This window comes from Hemicordylus capensis, chromosome 3 (assembly GCF_027244095.1).
Source record: "Hemicordylus capensis ecotype Gifberg chromosome 3, rHemCap1.1.pri, whole genome shotgun sequence".
In the NCBI taxonomy this organism is placed as follows: Eukaryota; Metazoa; Chordata; class Lepidosauria; order Squamata; family Cordylidae; genus Hemicordylus; species Hemicordylus capensis.
The window spans coordinates 179,833,867-179,851,250 of NC_069659.1; the positions used below are offsets into that span (position 1 = coordinate 179,833,867).

The window sequence follows — 17,384 nt, forward strand, 5'->3', positions numbered from 1 at the left end:
ATTGCTGTTGTAATTGACCTGGACTCTGACTCAGCTAGATGCTTAGCTGTACTCAGTTGTTGGCAGGTGATGTCTGCTGCCTTTTGTAACGTCTTGCGAAATTTTAATTTCAGTTCTTCCGGGGAGAAGGCATCCCAATTCTTTTCCAAGTCCTCCCAGATGCAATATCCATACTTTGCCATACAGGCCGAGTAATTCGCCACTTTTACAGAAAGACAAGATGTCGAATAAAGCTTCCTGCCCATGACGTCCAGTTTTCTACCCTCTTTATCACCTGGGGTAGTATGTCTTCTCCCCAACTTGGAAGTGGTTGCACAATCAATTACTAACGAGTTGGGGACAGGGTGCTTGAATAGGTACATATTATCTTGCTCCTGTATGTGGTAGAGCCCCCCTATGCGTTTAGACGTAGGAGTAGATGTATGAGGAACTTGCCAAGCGCACTATGCCGCATTAGATATTATGGGTAGTAGCGGCAAAGCGACCGGCTGAGAAGATTGAGATCGCCGCATGAAATTATAGACTTGATCATCTATGGTCTTCAGTTGAGAAGAGAGATCCAGACCCAATGCTGATGCCATCCGTTTCACATGCGAGTGGTATGCCTTAAGTTCTTCAGTTGGTGATACATGGGCTGGAGTGGCCACATTCGGGGAAGGGTCAGCCTCTATCGTCTCAGCATCCGATTCAAAGTCAGAGGAGCCATGATGACTATCCCGTGAGTCGCCGTCGGAATGAGTCGGACTTGTGGGTGGGACTCTTGGTGAAGTAGCGCGAGGAGAAGGCGGTGTCGCCAAAACTTCCGTTTGCACTGCTGAGTTGGTATACGGTTGTAGTCTGGTTTGAGAGCCTCTATTAACTACAATCGTGTGAGGCGTCTGAGTAGGAGCTGTGTTAAATACTTTAGTCAGTAAGGCCTGGGTTTCTCCCATTGCCAGTGGGTGTACTTGAAGCAGAGTAGTCTCTGGCTCAGGTCGATGCAATGCCCGGTCCGCAGAATGGCCGGTTGTATTTATGGGTCTCCACACCCTATCCTCCTGGTAATCATACGCAAATCCTGGCAAGGCCGCACCTGGTAAAGCCATTTCTGTTGACGGAGACACGGCATGGGTGAATCCGCACATGTGCCAAGGTGTAGAATTGGCGAGTTGTGTAGACGTTAGAAGCCCAGGGACTGGGGCTGAAGGAGTAGCCCCACTATCATCCAAGTGTGGAAAACCATGGAAAGTCGAGGCAGTAGCTGATGTGGAATCAAGCATTTTCAGAAGGGGATCTAGTGGAGCCGGCTCCCCTTCAGAGAGATCTTCTTCTTCCATAGAGAAGGTCATCGGGGCTCGGAATCGAGGAGTAACTGTGGTCATAATAGCAGGTGTGTTCAACGTCGACGGACGGTCACTGTCTCTGGACGTCGATGGGGAGCGGATCGGGGTCATAGCTGATGCTAGATCTCGAGCTGCCGGGGGTTTTGGTACCGATGTCGACGGGCTCTTTTCTGCTGACTCCACCGATATCGACGGTGCTCTCGATGTCAAAGGCAAAGCTTCTTTCGGTATCGACGTCGGTGTCGAAGTTCCATCCAGCCTCGGTATCGATGTCGATGGAGCGGCATCGTTCGGTATCAACCTCGAGGTCGAAGTCTGTAGCATCGATGTCAAAGGAGTGATATGCTTCGGTTTCGACCCAGAAGATGACGTCTGTGGTGTCGAAGGACGCGTCGGAGCCGATTTCTTCGACGTCGAAAATCCATCCAGCTCCTGAACCGAGCCCAGCAACGGTGTCGAGCTGGAGGTCAGCAATCCTTTGGCACGTTTTTCAGCGGATGCCATTTTGTCACCCGGCCTTTTCAAGGACTTAGGGGTTTTACTGGTGGGCGTAGAGGTTTTAGACTGGGCCGAACCCAGGGCCCTCAAGCCTTACGGAGATTTAGCCGACGTTGAGGGGGCGGATAAAGCGTCGTCATATAGAGCCGCTCTCAAACGAAGTTCTCTATTTCTCCTGGTTTGCTTAGAGTAAGCAGATTTTGCAGGTCGAGGTTAGATGGGCCTCCCCCAAACAAATCAGGCACAGATTGTGGCCATCCTGAGAGGGCAACTTCGCGTTACACTTAGTGCAGCGCTTAAATGTCTTTTTTCCCTTATGGGTGTCCATCGTACTCACTCCTTTCACCAGTCCGCGTCAAACAGCCCTAAAATCCGTCCCTTCCTTCGTCGTCTTGAAAACAGTAAGCAACAGCGGGTCCAACAAAACAGTCCGAGGTCAATCCAACAATTCAAACCATGCCAAGTCCGAAGCGAAAAGAATAGTCAGAAACCGGTCTGAGGTCAAAACAGTAGAACTAATAATGCAATAGTAAGGAACCAACACTAAGGAGCCGCAGAAATCATGAGTGATCCTATGGCGGTCGAAAAGGAACTGAGGTGCCTGCGCTTCCTCCCACCTTAAATAGCCACATGGTCACGTGGGGCGGGGTGCAGGCGCTGAAGAGGAGCTGTAGAACTCGATACCGAGAGGCTTCCGTGCAGGCGCAGAACCCACTCTAATGGTTTCAATGGATCACGAACCAGATCTACTATATAATTCTCCTGAATGTATAGAGAACTTGGGAGTTTAAAATGTGAATAAGATTCCTCTAGGTCCTCAGTGCCACCTAATGCTAGCTTGGCAAAGAGGCACCTTTTTACGTGGTGATTCTCTTTATTTAGCAGGGGGAGAGTAACTGGCCATATCCACCCCCAGCACAGCATCTCCAGTGACTGTTTCTGGTGACGTTTTCATGTTTCTTTTTAGATTATGAGCCCTTTGGGAACAGGGATCCATCTTATTTATTTGTTGTTTCTCTGTGTAAACCGCCCTGAGCCACTTTTGGAAGGGCGGTATAGAATTGAAGAAATAAGTAAATAATGGCACAGCAGAGAAGTAACTTGAATAGCAAGCCAGAGGTTGCCAGTTCGAATTCCCGCTGGTATGTTTCCCAAACTATGGGAAACATCTATATCGGGCAGCAGCAGTATAGGAAGATGCTGAAAGGCATCATCTCATATGGCATGGGAGATGGCAATGGTAAACGCCTTCTGTATTCTACCAAAGAAAACTACATGGCTCTGTGGTCACCAGGAGTCAACACTGACTTGACGGCACAACTTTACCTTTTACCTTTAGGTCCTCAGTACCTCCTAAAGTAAAGTGTGTTGAATCATTTTGGATAGCTGCATAGTCTTAAAATGGAATACCTTGCTTAAACTCTAGGGAGCCATAATGATGAATGTGTTAACTGATATGTGCAGAGAGTATACCAATTTATATTATACCTTTGCTGTGAAATATTGAGATGATATAGAAGCTGAATAAATATTCATTTCTCTGATCTATGAGAGTAGCATGACCTTTGTGCTGTCTGTGCATTTTGAGATTTTGAATATAACAGATGTGTTCTATCCCTTGCGCATGGGATTTACTATACACACAGTCTCTTAGAATTAGTTTGGTTTTAGTTTTATTGTGATCTTTGATCAAATATACAATCCAGATCAAATAAAGGAAACCTTAAAGGTTGATATCAATATAAACAGATATGCATATGCACATGAAGAATCTATTACATAGAAAATGGAGATAAAACATTATGGGATAAAACAGAATTAAAAAGAAAGAAAAGCGGGAGGGAGGGGGGCAATTAAAATCCACTGTTTCTGGCATACCATGAGCAGGTTTTAATCGCAGCCTTACGGAATTTGGCTGCTGTGTGCAAGATGCAAGTGTGTTTATCAGAAAAAAAATAAGTTTACATAAAATTCATCCAAATTATCAGGGTATCTAAGAATGAGAGGAGCAATATATTTGGAACGTAGCTTACAATAAAAAGAAAAAAACAGAACCACTTCACCAACTGTCTCAGTATTTCCATTTCCACAAGGGCACGGTCTCTCCAAATAGGGAACTCTACTAAACCTACCCTCTAGTGCCACAGAGGGCAGCACATCCAGCCAAGCCAATGTCAAGGCAGTCGCTTAGAATAAAATTGCATTACTTTTCCTTAGGACGATCTAAAGGAGTAGAGGTTTACTCTCGCTTCACCCTGCCCCCAGCCCTATCTTCTCCTTGCTTAGGTTTGTGAGTCATCTTCCTGGAATGAAACACTCTAAAGGATGCACACAGATTGTCTTTATCATGATCAGTCATAGATTCACAATATTGGGTATTGCACCTGCCTCACGGACAGAATACTTTAGCTCCTTGTGACATTTCAGTCCTGTACATCAGATGCAGCTTGTTGGTTAACTTGGTGTTGGAACATGTATTGCTTAGCACCTTTTTGACCACCATGGCATTGTCCTCATCAGGGATTCGCTTCTTGGTTTGGCTTTACTGTTCCCTCTAAGGCACGTGTGTGCACCTTCCCCCAGGCCCTTGCACAGCAGTTTTGTGCTACCACCCAACGCCTCTCCCTGACCAGGAAGCATTGCCCCATTTCCCCTTTTCCCCAGCCCATCAATGCCATGCGCTTCCTCTGCCTCGTTCCTCCCTCACCGGCCAGGCCTTCTCCAGTTCTGGCTGGGGGAGAGGGTGGGAGGTGGAGGCCAGAGGAGGAGGAGGAGGAGGAAAAGGGAGGGAGGGAGGACGTGAGGTGGCAGGAAGAAGAGGATGGAAAGCTGGGTCAGGGGAGGGACTTTTGCCAGGAGAGCTCTGACCTCCCCAGCCAATTGCTGTCCTCCCTAGCCCCCTGGCTGATGGTTTCAATGCTTTTTAGCCGATCATTTTCTTCCATTTTCAGTGCTTCTTTTTACATTTTCTTAGAGAACAAGAAACGCTTTGTGACCCCTGCAGACCATATACAGCTTTCCACTCAGGATGGAAGCAGCAGCAGCAGCAATTTCTATGCTAATGCCTGATAAGTGTTTCAACTTTGCGATCCTCCAGCAGGAAGCAAGCAGTTAATTACTTCCTGATTGTGTCCTGCCCATAGTTCTGTGAATGGCAAAGTTGGAGTTACTGATTATCATCTCTGGCTCTGCACTCTGCAAAGTTACTCAGCTGATCTCTGCATTCTCTGCAGCAAAATGTGGCTAGTTTTTTGTGTGCACCACACCCCAAACATGGCAGGAGGAAAAAATTTGGGAGTGAGTCGTCTGACCGGTGTGAGTTGTTGGCGGATAGAGAATGGGAGGGAGGGAGGGAGACTGGATATGTGTGGGACTGTCTGCGAATAAAGTAAGCTTTGCTCTCCGAAAGTAAAAGAATGGGCATATTAAACAGTGGAATTTCCAGAACTGCTATGTTCATTTTTCATATGTTGCTTTGGTAAATTCAGACCTAAATTCAGTGGGGAATTGATGATTGAGTGTTTCTGCGTTGTGTTTAAAACTTTAAAGGAGTCAGTCAGAAGTGGAGGTCACGGAAGTACTGAGGAGAAGATCCCTCTGTGTGAAACTGTGTAGACAGTAGGTGTGTGCTTATAGCCTGTAGAGGGAGGTCTGTGCATCAGGTGTGTGTGTGTGTGTGTGTAGGGAGATGTGTGAGGTGGGAAGGAAAGGAGTGCATCAGAGGGAGTGTGTGTATATAGAGAGGGAGGTGTGTAGGGTGGGAAAGAAGGAATAGTATTGGAGGGAATTTGGTAAATTCACCTAGGTGCATCTCTGCTGTGTTAAACTGTGTATGTTTGTGACTTGGTTTTACATAAAATTATAAATATTATTTAAAATATTTATTTATTTGAAATGTTAAGCGGGTCCCAGCCCTGTACGCCACTAGGGACAGCCCTGAAAGAGGGGGAGGAGGACGGGAGGTGGCAGCCGCTCCCATCGCACAGAATGTTGAGGGGGGGGCATAAAAAAATTGTGCAGAGCGCTGTATGTGCTGTATTCTTTAAATATATGTATCTCTGTGTGTTGGTGTGATGTGCGCACACTGAATTGATACTGCCGCACAGAACAGAACTCTTTCCAATCACTGATAGAGGAAATTAGAGGGAACACTGTTTGGCTTTTGTAGCAACCAGCCTCTGATCAGCCCCTCCCCTAAAGAGTGAACCAGAAGTGAACCCTGTCCTGACTGACAGGCTGGTGACCTCCAAGGATCAGCCAATCAGCACCAGGTGGGTGGGACCTAGAGGGTCATGAGGTAGGAAGAGAAGGGTTTCTTTGTTGAGAAGCAGCTAGGCTGGAAGTGAGAGAGGATGGGTGGAAGGCTTAGTGAGGAGCAAGGGATTTTGCTGCCTCATGGTCAAAAGCTAGCCTGGAGAATTCTCCCGTGGAAGGACAACTGCAGATCCTTGAGAGAAAGGATTGCAGGGAGCTTGACTCTCAGGTTTGGGGTGAGTTCAAGGGTAGGGGAGGAAGCCAGGGCTTCTGGTTTCTAGAAATTTAGCCTAGGGAACAGTTTGTTAGTTTGCATTAGACTTTTATTTTATTTTAATGTTCTCTGTATATCCCTGCAACTGGTCTATTGTTGTTTTACCTAGAACGTAACTAAGCTAAGGAAGCAATAGCTGTTCTTCTTGTCCTGTGTAATCCACTTTTATTGTATCCACTACTTTAATAAAAGGCCAATTTGGAACATAATCTGGCCACCTGCCACTTTGTAAGGCAGGGGTGTGCATGTGCACATCTCTCCACCCATCACCTACTTGAGTTTCAGTACCTAATTTTTGCATATGGGAAGTTCCTCCAAACCACCCCTCGACACACTATTCAAATACTATTTTGGAGTATTTGCATTGGGCATAGGACATTTGGGACAAAACACCCTGTGCACAATTATACAATAGCATACCGGGAGAGGAGATGTGTGTGTTCATGCTTCTCGTCAAAGTAATTACAAGAGGCTTGTTGGGGTATTGTACAGCCCAGTGCCTGGCCTGAAGCACTCCACTTGTAGTTGTTTATCTTCCCATATTTTGCTTTCTACCCCGTCGCTTCTCTGCACGTATCAATCACTTGCATTTTCCTTCCAATGCCATGTCACTTCTGCATTGTGTGAGATCCCTAATAGCAGTATTACCTTCCCCTTTGCCTATATTGCACATGGCAGTTCTCAGCTCATTGGTGGGTTGCAGTTGATTCATCATGCATAGCTTTTGAATTACCTCTGTAGTTTTCTTCTCTTATATCCTAGAAGATGCCTTGCTGATCAACATGTTAAGAACTGGGGATATAAAGCGGAAATTTGTCAAGATAAACTGCAGCTAGTTTACCCCACTGATGTTATTGCACAGATATTTCAGCTAGTTCCCTGCCTCCAGCATCTAATATCAAAATTGCTGGTGGGAGAAGATTATCGTTCTCTCAATAGATAAAGGTTGGAGTGACTTTGTTTTTCCCCGTATCTGAGGCAAGTCTTGGTAGAGAAGACAATGCTAATAGACTTAATCTCGACATTCTAAATGGTTCTCTTAAAACTGATCATCCTGCTGAGTTTACCTTCTGGGCTGGGACCAAAATCTAATCGTATCTAACAACCTGCTCTACTTTGAAGATCACCTTGAGGTTATTCCTCAATTCAATCGTGACTACTTCCCAGTCACCTTAAGCCTAAAATCCTCTGTCCAGCAGCCCCACACCGAGGCTCTGTACCAGCCACAAATCCTCCCAGTGGGTAGAGCCTGCCTCACCATATAGTCGCACGAACTGGACAAAAGAATAACTGAACAGCTCATTCCAGATCATTTTCAGCGTTTCCATCTTTCCTTGGTCACAGCAGATTCCTCCAACTCGATCCTGGAGTACTGCAACCTCTTAGTGCAAGAACTGCAAAAGCACTTAATCCATGAAAGTAGGGATGTGCCCAAACCGGCTTGGGCAGCCACGGACAGGTTGGGGATTGGTTCCTTTAAAAAGCAGGTAAACAGGTCCTTACCTGGTCCTCCTCTGCCCCACCGCTTTCCAGGGCATGGCACTCATTTTCCAAAAGGCTGCACGTGGCTGTGGCATTGCTCCCATTCTTGCCTCTCGGTTCACATCTACTGCTCGGATATGGGCGCCCAAGCCAGTTCGGCAATTCCCTAAGGAGGCATTGCACAGCTTCAGACACATCCCTAAATGAAAGTACTTCTCACTCCAAACCATGATTTGACTCTGAATGCATCAAAGCAAAAAAACACAACCCCATGCATGGCCAACTAAATAGGCCCACCAACTGTGCAAGACCTTCTACAGGAGTGGTAATATAAACAACTAATTAAACAAGACAAGACATGATAGACACCTGGACATTCCTCATCCAAGCAGTTGGAACCAATGACTCGGTGCATCTTCAGCAGATCATCCCAGTAATGTCCAGAGGCATCTGGATAGCTGCATTCCACCAGAGGTCTGGGAAAGGCATTTCAGAGAACTATACAAAGAGGAGACAGTGGACCCCGGATATCCCCGGCAAGATATAGAGGACCTGCTTTAATGATCCAGCAAACTATAGGCCCATCAGCCTACTCAGCACAGGTAGCAAACTCTATGCAAGAGTACCTGTACTGGAAACAAAGGAACTGGCTGGAACAAGAAAACCTACTAGCAGAACTGGCTGGATTCAGAGGACGATGGTCCACCATTGACCAGTGCCTAGTATTGAGACATCTAATTGAGAAATAGTCTGCACACACTACAGTCTCATTATTATGCAACCTTCATAGAATCAAAGTCTGCATTCGATTCCATCTCTTGAACTAAACTCTGGGGGAAACTGGAAGCCACCTCAATTGACCAGTGCCTGCTGCTACTCATTCACACCCTCCACAATGGCACATTCCTGTGACACATTCCCGAAAGTCAGATGTAACCCCCAAAGTCATCTATCAAGCGCCATTCCGATCCGAAAGGACATCAAACAAGGCTGCATACTTGCTCCACTCTTGTTTAACTTCTACATAAAATACATGGTGGGCCATTTAAACAACTTGGACTATCACTGCCCCAAGCTAGCAAGAAAACACATCTTATCCTGCTCTACATAGATAATGCAGCAATTCTCTCTAGGACCCCTATAGAACTTAGAAGAGCACTGGGGGCCTTTGCCCAATACTGTAAGGCAGACTATCTGGAAATAAACTATCATAAAACCAAAGTTGTCATGGCCTTCCCCAGATGTCCAAGGTCCTGCTCATGGCATATAAAATGGAGCAGCTTTCATGCTTTAAGTACCTGGGGATGGTCTTTCACACTTCTGGCATCAGAAAGGCCCATGGCAGCTATGTTGCCCAAAACACACACAGGAGTGTTGCCATCAGTCTAAAATTCTTCAGCTCCAAAGGAGGCCACTACATATCTGCAGCTCCTAAATTATTTGAAGCAAAGTCCCTGGCACAGCTTCTCAATGGTGCTCAGCTGGGCTCCTTTCCTAACTTGTCCTCCCTGGAGCTTGCCCAGTCCATATTCCCGAGAGCAGTATTTCAGGTTCCTCGCTGCTTCTGCAATGCAAAGTGGAGGCCAGAGTATGGCTGGTCATACTCAATCTCTGGCTATCATTTCCCCCATTGGGCCTATTCCCCTTAACTCTGGAGGATGGATACCATCCACACGGAAGAGAACCCTGCTGGCGAAAACAGCATCACTCAGACTCTTCCTGCCTCACCTACTATCCCTGGGATATGGGCAGGCCAGAACGCTTCTCAAACAGCGTGTTTTGGATGCAGAGCACCTAACAGACCTAGACAGGACCCTAAACCTACTTATCGCTGGAAACTCAAGATATATAATAAACACTTGCTGCATATCTAACACAGTTCAAAGCCCCAAACCACATAAGGCTTTCACCCTGGCTTGCTGCAGTGTTCTCCCCACAGCTGTGATAGAAAGAAGACATGAAAGATCCCCTTCCCAGATCCTCTTGTAACTCACAACGTAGCCAAGTTCTGCTCAGCAGCATGCAAAATTGCCACTCAATAACTGTCAGGAAATTAACAAGCCCATTGCAGCCCATTTCTACACTGCTGGCCCAGATCCTCAATTAAAAACTTTTTACTGTACCTTCGTTTTTACCACAACCTTAATTCTATAATTGCTTTACAGCAGTAATATTATATCTAGCCTCCTATAATAACTCTATCATAGTTTTATAGCAGGCTTTTTTGAGGTTGTAGCAGTATTTTATAATAGTATTTCACAACATAGTATCAGTTTTTACACGAGTTTTATAGCAGTTTTAATAATAGCCTTACAGCAATTTTACAGTCTTATAGCAGTTTCATTTACTTTATACCACTACCTTACAGCCCCTGTGTCATTTTAACACTGTATACTTTTACCTATGCTGGTCAAAGACTGTAATAAAGATATTGAATGCCTAAACCAGGTCAAATCTGCATTTATTAAGTAACACTGGGCATATTTGACAGTCAAGGGAAGAAGTGTTTCTGTGAGTTCATGGCCTCTTCTCCTCTCTAGTAAACTTGGTTTACCAAGAGCAGGCCATGAGAGCTCAGCTTTTCTGCAGGTTTCAGGGAGATGTCAGTATAAACATAAGGTGTTGGTAGCTGTACCTTCACAGGAATCCTTAGGGATTCTAGTAACAAGCCTGGTGTGGTTGTAAAGATCTTCAGCTACTGCCACAGTCTTGACTTTCCTACATCCTTGGTTTTGTGTAAATCTCTACAAATGCTCCACCAATCCTACAAATAGGCAAATCTTCAGGTAGCATTTTCTCTCCATGGGATATACATGTTTCATTCAACAAGGACATTATATGTAAGGCTAGCTTTAGGTACCCAGTGTTGCTCAGGTATAGAAACTTAGAGCATAACAATGGACAACTCTCCTTCAGCCATAACTCTAACCTACTGTATATCCATCTGTTTGTTGGGGGTTCCTTGGTACCCTATGTTACTCGTAGGGTCGAAGGAAGTCACTTAGCAAATTTTGGTCGCAATAGCTCAAAGGTCATGGGAATGTATAGAGAACAGAGAGACATTCAGACACTCAATTTATACAGAGAGAGATATGAATAAATAAACATAAAATCTCCATTTGGAATTATTGAGAACTAGCTGACCTAGCACAGAGCATCTGTGCCCCTAGTTCTCCCTGTCTCTCCTCCCCCATCTTCATTTCTTTCTCTCTTCTCCAGCCCCATTTCAATCTCTCCCCACTGCCCATTCTCCTTTGCTAGCCAGGCTGTTTTATCTTTGTCGGCTGGCCACCACTTCTCCTCAGCCAGCCATCTGCCGGCCTGATGGTGGCCACTTCTCCTCAGGAAGCCACCTGCCAGTGGCCGCTTCCCTTGCACGGCTGGCCGATCTGGCGGCGGCTGCTCCCCCTGCACAGCCAGCCTGGCATGCCACTTCTCCTCCCGTCCCTGTCGCTAATTGGCAGCTTGCAGGAGTTGCCATGCATGGGATTAGTGATGGGTACGTTTAAGAGAATTAAATATATAGATTAAATATAGAGAGAGCTCTTCAGACAACTCACCTGCAATCCACCCTGCCATTTCAAGAAACAGGGTTGCCATACTCGTCAATTGGACTGGTCAATATGGTCAACTGACTGCCTGTCTACAGTCCAACATTCAGGGAACCAAAAATGCCACTCTGTAGGTGGTAGCCTATCCGTTTAATTTCATTGTGGTGCTGTTTGTTCGGGCACAAATAGGGCCTTCATGCCGCTTAGCCCAGCAGCAGTCAGGCTAACAGAAAAGCTTTTCCAACTGGCAACCTGCTCCAACTGCAGATATCTCCAAACAAGAATACAAACAGTGATCAGTTGCAAAGGTTAATGCCTAAGAACCTGTGAGTGAAAACACAGTTGAAGATGATGATTCTAGAACTGGCCTACCTATTTAGCGTGACTACCTTTAAACATTAACTCTTTGCTGCTGTTTTGCTTTATTTCTGTGTTTTAAAAATAGATGTGACTGTAGGATGATGCCCTGTTGGTCCAGAATAAAACTGTTCAATGTTCATCCCCTACTAACTAAGCAGAGAGGCACTTTTCAAAGTGATGATAGTCTTATTATTTAGCAAGGAGGAGAGCAACTGGCCATTTCCAACCCAGGCACACCATTTCTCCAGTGGTAGTTGTTAGTCTCTCCCCTTTTGTTTCTTTTTAAACTACGAGCACTTTGGAGAAGGAAACCAAACGTCTTTGAGAATGGTTTCTTCAAAAAGTGGTATATAAACAGTAATCTATATATATATATTTCTCCTGGGTGTGCCCAGGAGAAATGCGTCCCGGCAGCCCAGCTGATTGGCTGGGCTGCGGGGGCGCCTGATTGGTCCTGGTGCACCCAGGAGAACGGCGGCGGCCATGGCCAGGGAGCCAGGCGGGCCTGGCCGCGGAGCCGAGGCGGCGGGCCTGGCTGGGCCCGGCGGCGGCGGCACTCCTGGGCCCGGCCACGGCGATGGGCCCGGCGGCGGCAGCAGCACCCTCGGGCCCGGAGGCGGCGGCACCCTCGGGCCCGGCGGCGGCACCCTCGGGCCCAGCGGCGGCGGCACCCTCGGGCATGGCGGCCGCGGCGGCACCCTCGGGCATGGCGGCCGCGGCGGCAGCACCCTCGGGCCCGGCCGCGGAGGTAAGGCGGCGGGCCCGGCCACAGCGCAGGCAGCGGTGGGCCCGGCCGCACTAGAGGCACAGATGCTCTGTGCCCGGGCCCACTAGTAGTAGTGAATTGTTCACAAAGATAGAAACATCAACAAACAGTCTATTGTATATGTCTGTTTTATAAAGAAAGTCAGTTGCATGTTCTTTCCCACTAAGCTTGTCTATACACAATGGGCTTGTTTCTGTAATTCACATGTGTATCAAACCTGTTGATTTTTAATATATATTTTGTTCTGATGAGTTTAGTTTAAAAATATTTGATCAGTGTTTGACTGATCACCTGACCAAATCTTGTTTTGACCTCTCAGATGCTTAGCCCTACCAAGAAAATAAATATTAATTTTGCTCCAGTTTCAGATTGATTAATAAATGATTTAAAGCGATTTTACATAAAGATTTAGCCAATCAAGATTTTTCCCTGTAACCTCACCCCAAGATACATTGCAAGTTTTTAACATTTCTGAATCACGTTGGTGCATAGAGATTTACTTCCGTTCTCTCCCCCTCTCCGCTCCTTTGTGGTGCCTAATATTTGTGAGAGCTTTTCCAGGGATGTTAGAGGCATGGGGACATTCAACAGACTCCTGCTGTTTTTTCTACTGGTCTGCAATGTTCTCTCCAAATTTTCATCTGTGTGAGGAATGAGTTTTGATGTGGGCAGCAGTTTCAAGTCAGTGTGTGCACACGTGCATTCAAGTTGAGCCTTCCTGATTCAACCTGAGTGGGATCTAAAATCAACTGAGCCGACATAGCAAAGTGTGAGCTCACACACACACATGCCTTAGAGGGAACACTGCTGTTCTGTCTGTAATACACTGCAAATCAGATTGGAGAAAAATATCACTTGCAACAACAAACTGCAAAAAATGTGTTCGTTGCAGATCTAAGATCCCTCCCCCCGATACTCATACCGAGTATCTCGCCTGCGTGCAGCCCTGTGGGATCTGGCTTTCCGTTCTTCGGAAGCCTTATCATTGAAGCTATCCATTAAAATGGCTTCATTGGTGCAGTCAAAGCATTCGGTATCTTCTCCTTTGGAGGCCGAAAACCAGGCCCCCATACCGGTTTCGGCACCTCCTAGTACTAATCCTTCAACAACTCGGAATGAGCCAGTGCACTCAGAAGACCTCCCTAAGCGTTCTGCGCTTGTGATACCAAAATCTTCCCCGATTCCCTCGGTGTCGATACCAAAGAGGAAGAAGAAGAAATCGAAGTTGCCTTGTGATTTGCCAGCGAGTCAACACCTTCTTCCCATACCAAAGAAGAATAAGGCTGCGCCGGTTCCTGTGTTAGAGGCCCCAGAGACCAAGAAGCCTAAAGTGGATTCAGATCATCCTACACCAAAGTTGTCAGTTTCGGTTCAACCTAGCTCACCTTTGGCTGAGAATTCTTTGGACTTGGCACCTGATTGGGCTCGCTTGTATAGAGAACTCTCAGTGGTGTCGGATGAGCCTGGGTACGCTTCCTCGGAAGAGGAGGCCTATCCCCTGGCCAAGCCCGCAGAAGACGCATCCCATGCTGCCCCCATGAGACATTGCGGCTGAGAGCTGATGCTGCCAGCGTCCTAGCTCCAAGGCTCCTCCTCATTGGCTTGTGCTGCTGACTTTAAGTCTTAGCTTCTCTGTAAAGGTTCTGAAATGATCCCTGGGCAATGGCTTAGTTAGCACATCTGCTACCATTTGTTCACTTGGACAATATGGACAATTTGCAGTAATTTTGGAAATCCACTTGCACCCCACAGTCTTTCTTCCCTCAGGTAACTTTGTGAGTGTCCATGTGTTACTTTTGTGCAATGATTGCATTTATTTCCCAGTTTCATTCCAGTTTTGTGCTTCAGTTGGAGGTAAGTTATCAATTTCTTTCCACGTGCTTGGTTCTTGAAACCTTACTCCCTTTGCAATGTAGGAAGGTTTCTTAGGCAGAACTCCTTTATTTTGTCATGTTTTGTCAGACCATCTCTTCTGTGTATTATTTATTTTGCTATGTAAACCGCTTTGAGAACTTTGGTTGAAGAGCGGTATATAAATATCCAGAGAGAGAGCGAGAGAGAGAGAGAGAGATGTTGAACGCCACACTCATTGTTCGTCATCAATGAGTACCCAGAATGTTGGGGGCAATATGCTAAAATCATTGTAAACCGCTTAGAGAGCTTCGGCTATAGAGCGGTATATAAATGTAAGTGCTATTGCTATAAGTGCTATCAGCATTCTGTTCTGCTGAATTGCTGCCAAGTATAAAACACACAGTGGATCCTTCCTTTTGGTCATATTGCCTTGATATTTTTTCCAACTGAAAATTGGGCTCTAAGTTTGGTAGTTCACTAAACATCATGGGCCAGTGTTGGGGGCTGGTGGGAAAGCAGCACAGCTGGATAGAATAGGTATCAATTTGAACACACTATGCTTGTTTCTCCCCCTGCCTCCTCACCCGCTCAAATTAACTTAAGTTTTTGATTTGGCTGGTGATTTAAATAATGTCATCCAAAAAAGACAAATCAATCTTTATAGAGCATCCTCGGTTCCAGTTACATTTTTCAATAAAATTGGTTAGAGTCAATTGTAGTCCAAGGTGATAGGGTTCTCCATTTTTTCAGTGATGTTAGCTTCTACTATGTGAATTATTGAAATGATGCTCTTAACAGAACAATGAAGAGAGTGGCTAACACATCTGTAGCATCTTGTTGCTTTCCTTCCATAACATGATAATGTGCAGGTGATACTTTTTTAAAAGAATAAAAACTAAACACCGGCGTGACATCCTCATTGCATTATATGAGCAAAATTGGAAGTTTTGTGATGCTTTAACAGGTGGTTTTATGTGCTTGCTGCTTTTAGTGACAAGTAACCTGTTTAAATGTCAGGCAAGCAAGTGGAGGAGGGAAGAAGCTACACATTGTAATATTCTGCTTCTTTATGGCCTTTGTATGTTCACACCTTTGGGAATACACCTGCATAGTCATCTCACTGGAAATCATCTCGAGTTGTTCCTTGTCATTAATTAGTGGGCTCCACCCCCTCAGTGTCGATATTTAGCCCCAAACTGTCCTCCAAGCTCTTCAGCTGCTGCACCAGTAACCTCTTGAAGAATCTTTTCTTGTTTGCAACTTTCTGTAATATTCTAGATACTTGCTCTAGATACTTGCTCATTTCTGTAATATTTTATGTTGTTTCTCTCCCTTGGTATGTAGTGTTGCTTTGTAGCCCTCTTCCCTTCATTGTTTCTGCTCAGCTATGGCCTGAGGTCAGTAAATGCACTTTTTAAAAGTGTATGGAGTTTGGGGTGAAACTGCCATTGACAGATGTGCACAAGGAGTGCCTACTTTGTTTGGATCAGGAGCAAGGTGAGGAGTCAGCTTCTGCCAATATGGCTGAAATTTTGCTTGGGGCAGGGGAGAGGTGTAACTCCTATGCTGCTGTGAATCCATGCAAAGGTAAGTTTGAGTAGAGCTGCCTTTTCAAAGGAAAGGGAAGCTACTGGGAAGTTCCCTGTTCATTAGATGTGTTGCATGTGGCAATTGCATTGTGTCATACTCTGGGCTACTAGAGCGAAAAGCCTGAGTTTTCTTCATTGCAGATGAAAGTTCAGAAATGTGTATATGTTGGATAGATATTTTGCTGTCCATGAGCTTAATGCATTATTTTTGCTCTAGATCCTTGCATAGTGGCTGAGTTAGCCTTGACCAATTTCATTTTTAAAAGTCCACTCAACTCAGATGAACATCAAAGTATCTGAAAACCATCTTCCTTGTAACCCAATACTAGTAATTTAAAGGGCCTGTCAACTGCACAATATAATAAGGTATCAGTGCTGTTAAGCCATTCCATTGTACTTTAGAAACAAGAAACATTCACCTCACAGTTGGAAATGTGACCTGAAAAATTGAAAGCACAGCAATAAAAATGTTCAAGCTTTAAAACAAAAATGCCCACCAAATAATTGGGTCCTTAAATTTTGTAGAATATATACTGTTACAAAAACATTGTAAATCTGTGTATGGCTGTGTTAGGTAGATTGCTAAAGCTACTTACTTGCAAGGTGGTAGTAAATGATGTGTACAGATACACATGAAACTAATTGGCTCTTTTGCCAAAGTTCTAGAATAAGACATTATTCCTGTATGGCTCCTCATATTAATACAGAGCTTATAAGCCTTATATGATCTTCTGCTGTTTTGTATGCTAGAACAGCTCTTCTTGCTTCTTAGACTCAAGTATTAGTTGTTGGATTTATTTAAGTTGTAAGGAAGCATCAGTCAATTTTAGTTTGATTTGGAGTTAGACACCCAGTACTCTTGCTTAGGGGACTAGTCTGTTTTATTTTTTATTTGCAGCTTGATGGTGATTGGAGTGGGGAGAATAGTCACTTCCAATTTTTATTTTTTTCCATGTTACAACATGGATAGTCCATCAGTTTTCAAAGCAGCAGATCAGGTAAATGTAAATGTAATCGAACTAATAAATAAATAAATAATAAAGATAAGAATATTCCAGAACATGGAAAATATTTGTCTGAATTTATTCTGCAGTGTAGTAGTGTGTATAGATTTGGATCACTTGTTCTTGTGGTCAGCGTACGGCAAACAGAGCTTGTATGATATAGAGGTAAGAGAGTTGGTACCCAAGGATACATGAGTTCAAGTCATCATTGGCCATGAAGCTTATTGGATGGCCCCGGATGAGTCACAATCTCTCAGCCTAGCCTAGCTCACAGGCTAGTTAGGATAAAATATATACCACCTTGAGCACCCTAGAGGAAGGGTGTTTCACTCAATTGCTTGTCCCATCAGAGATGAGTGGTGTCTCATTTCTGGCTTTGCAGGCACTCACAGGCAACAAGTGCTACTTCTTCTCAGTATGTCCAAAGTTC

The 17,384-nt window shown here is 45.1% G+C and overlaps 1 protein-coding gene across 3 annotated transcripts in view; it reads left to right on the top strand.

Moving 5' to 3' along the window:
• The window catches only part of DIAPH3 (diaphanous related formin 3), a 248,685-nt gene that overhangs the window by 158,434 nt on the left and 72,867 nt on the right, over positions 1-17,384 (top strand). The window lies entirely within an intron of this gene.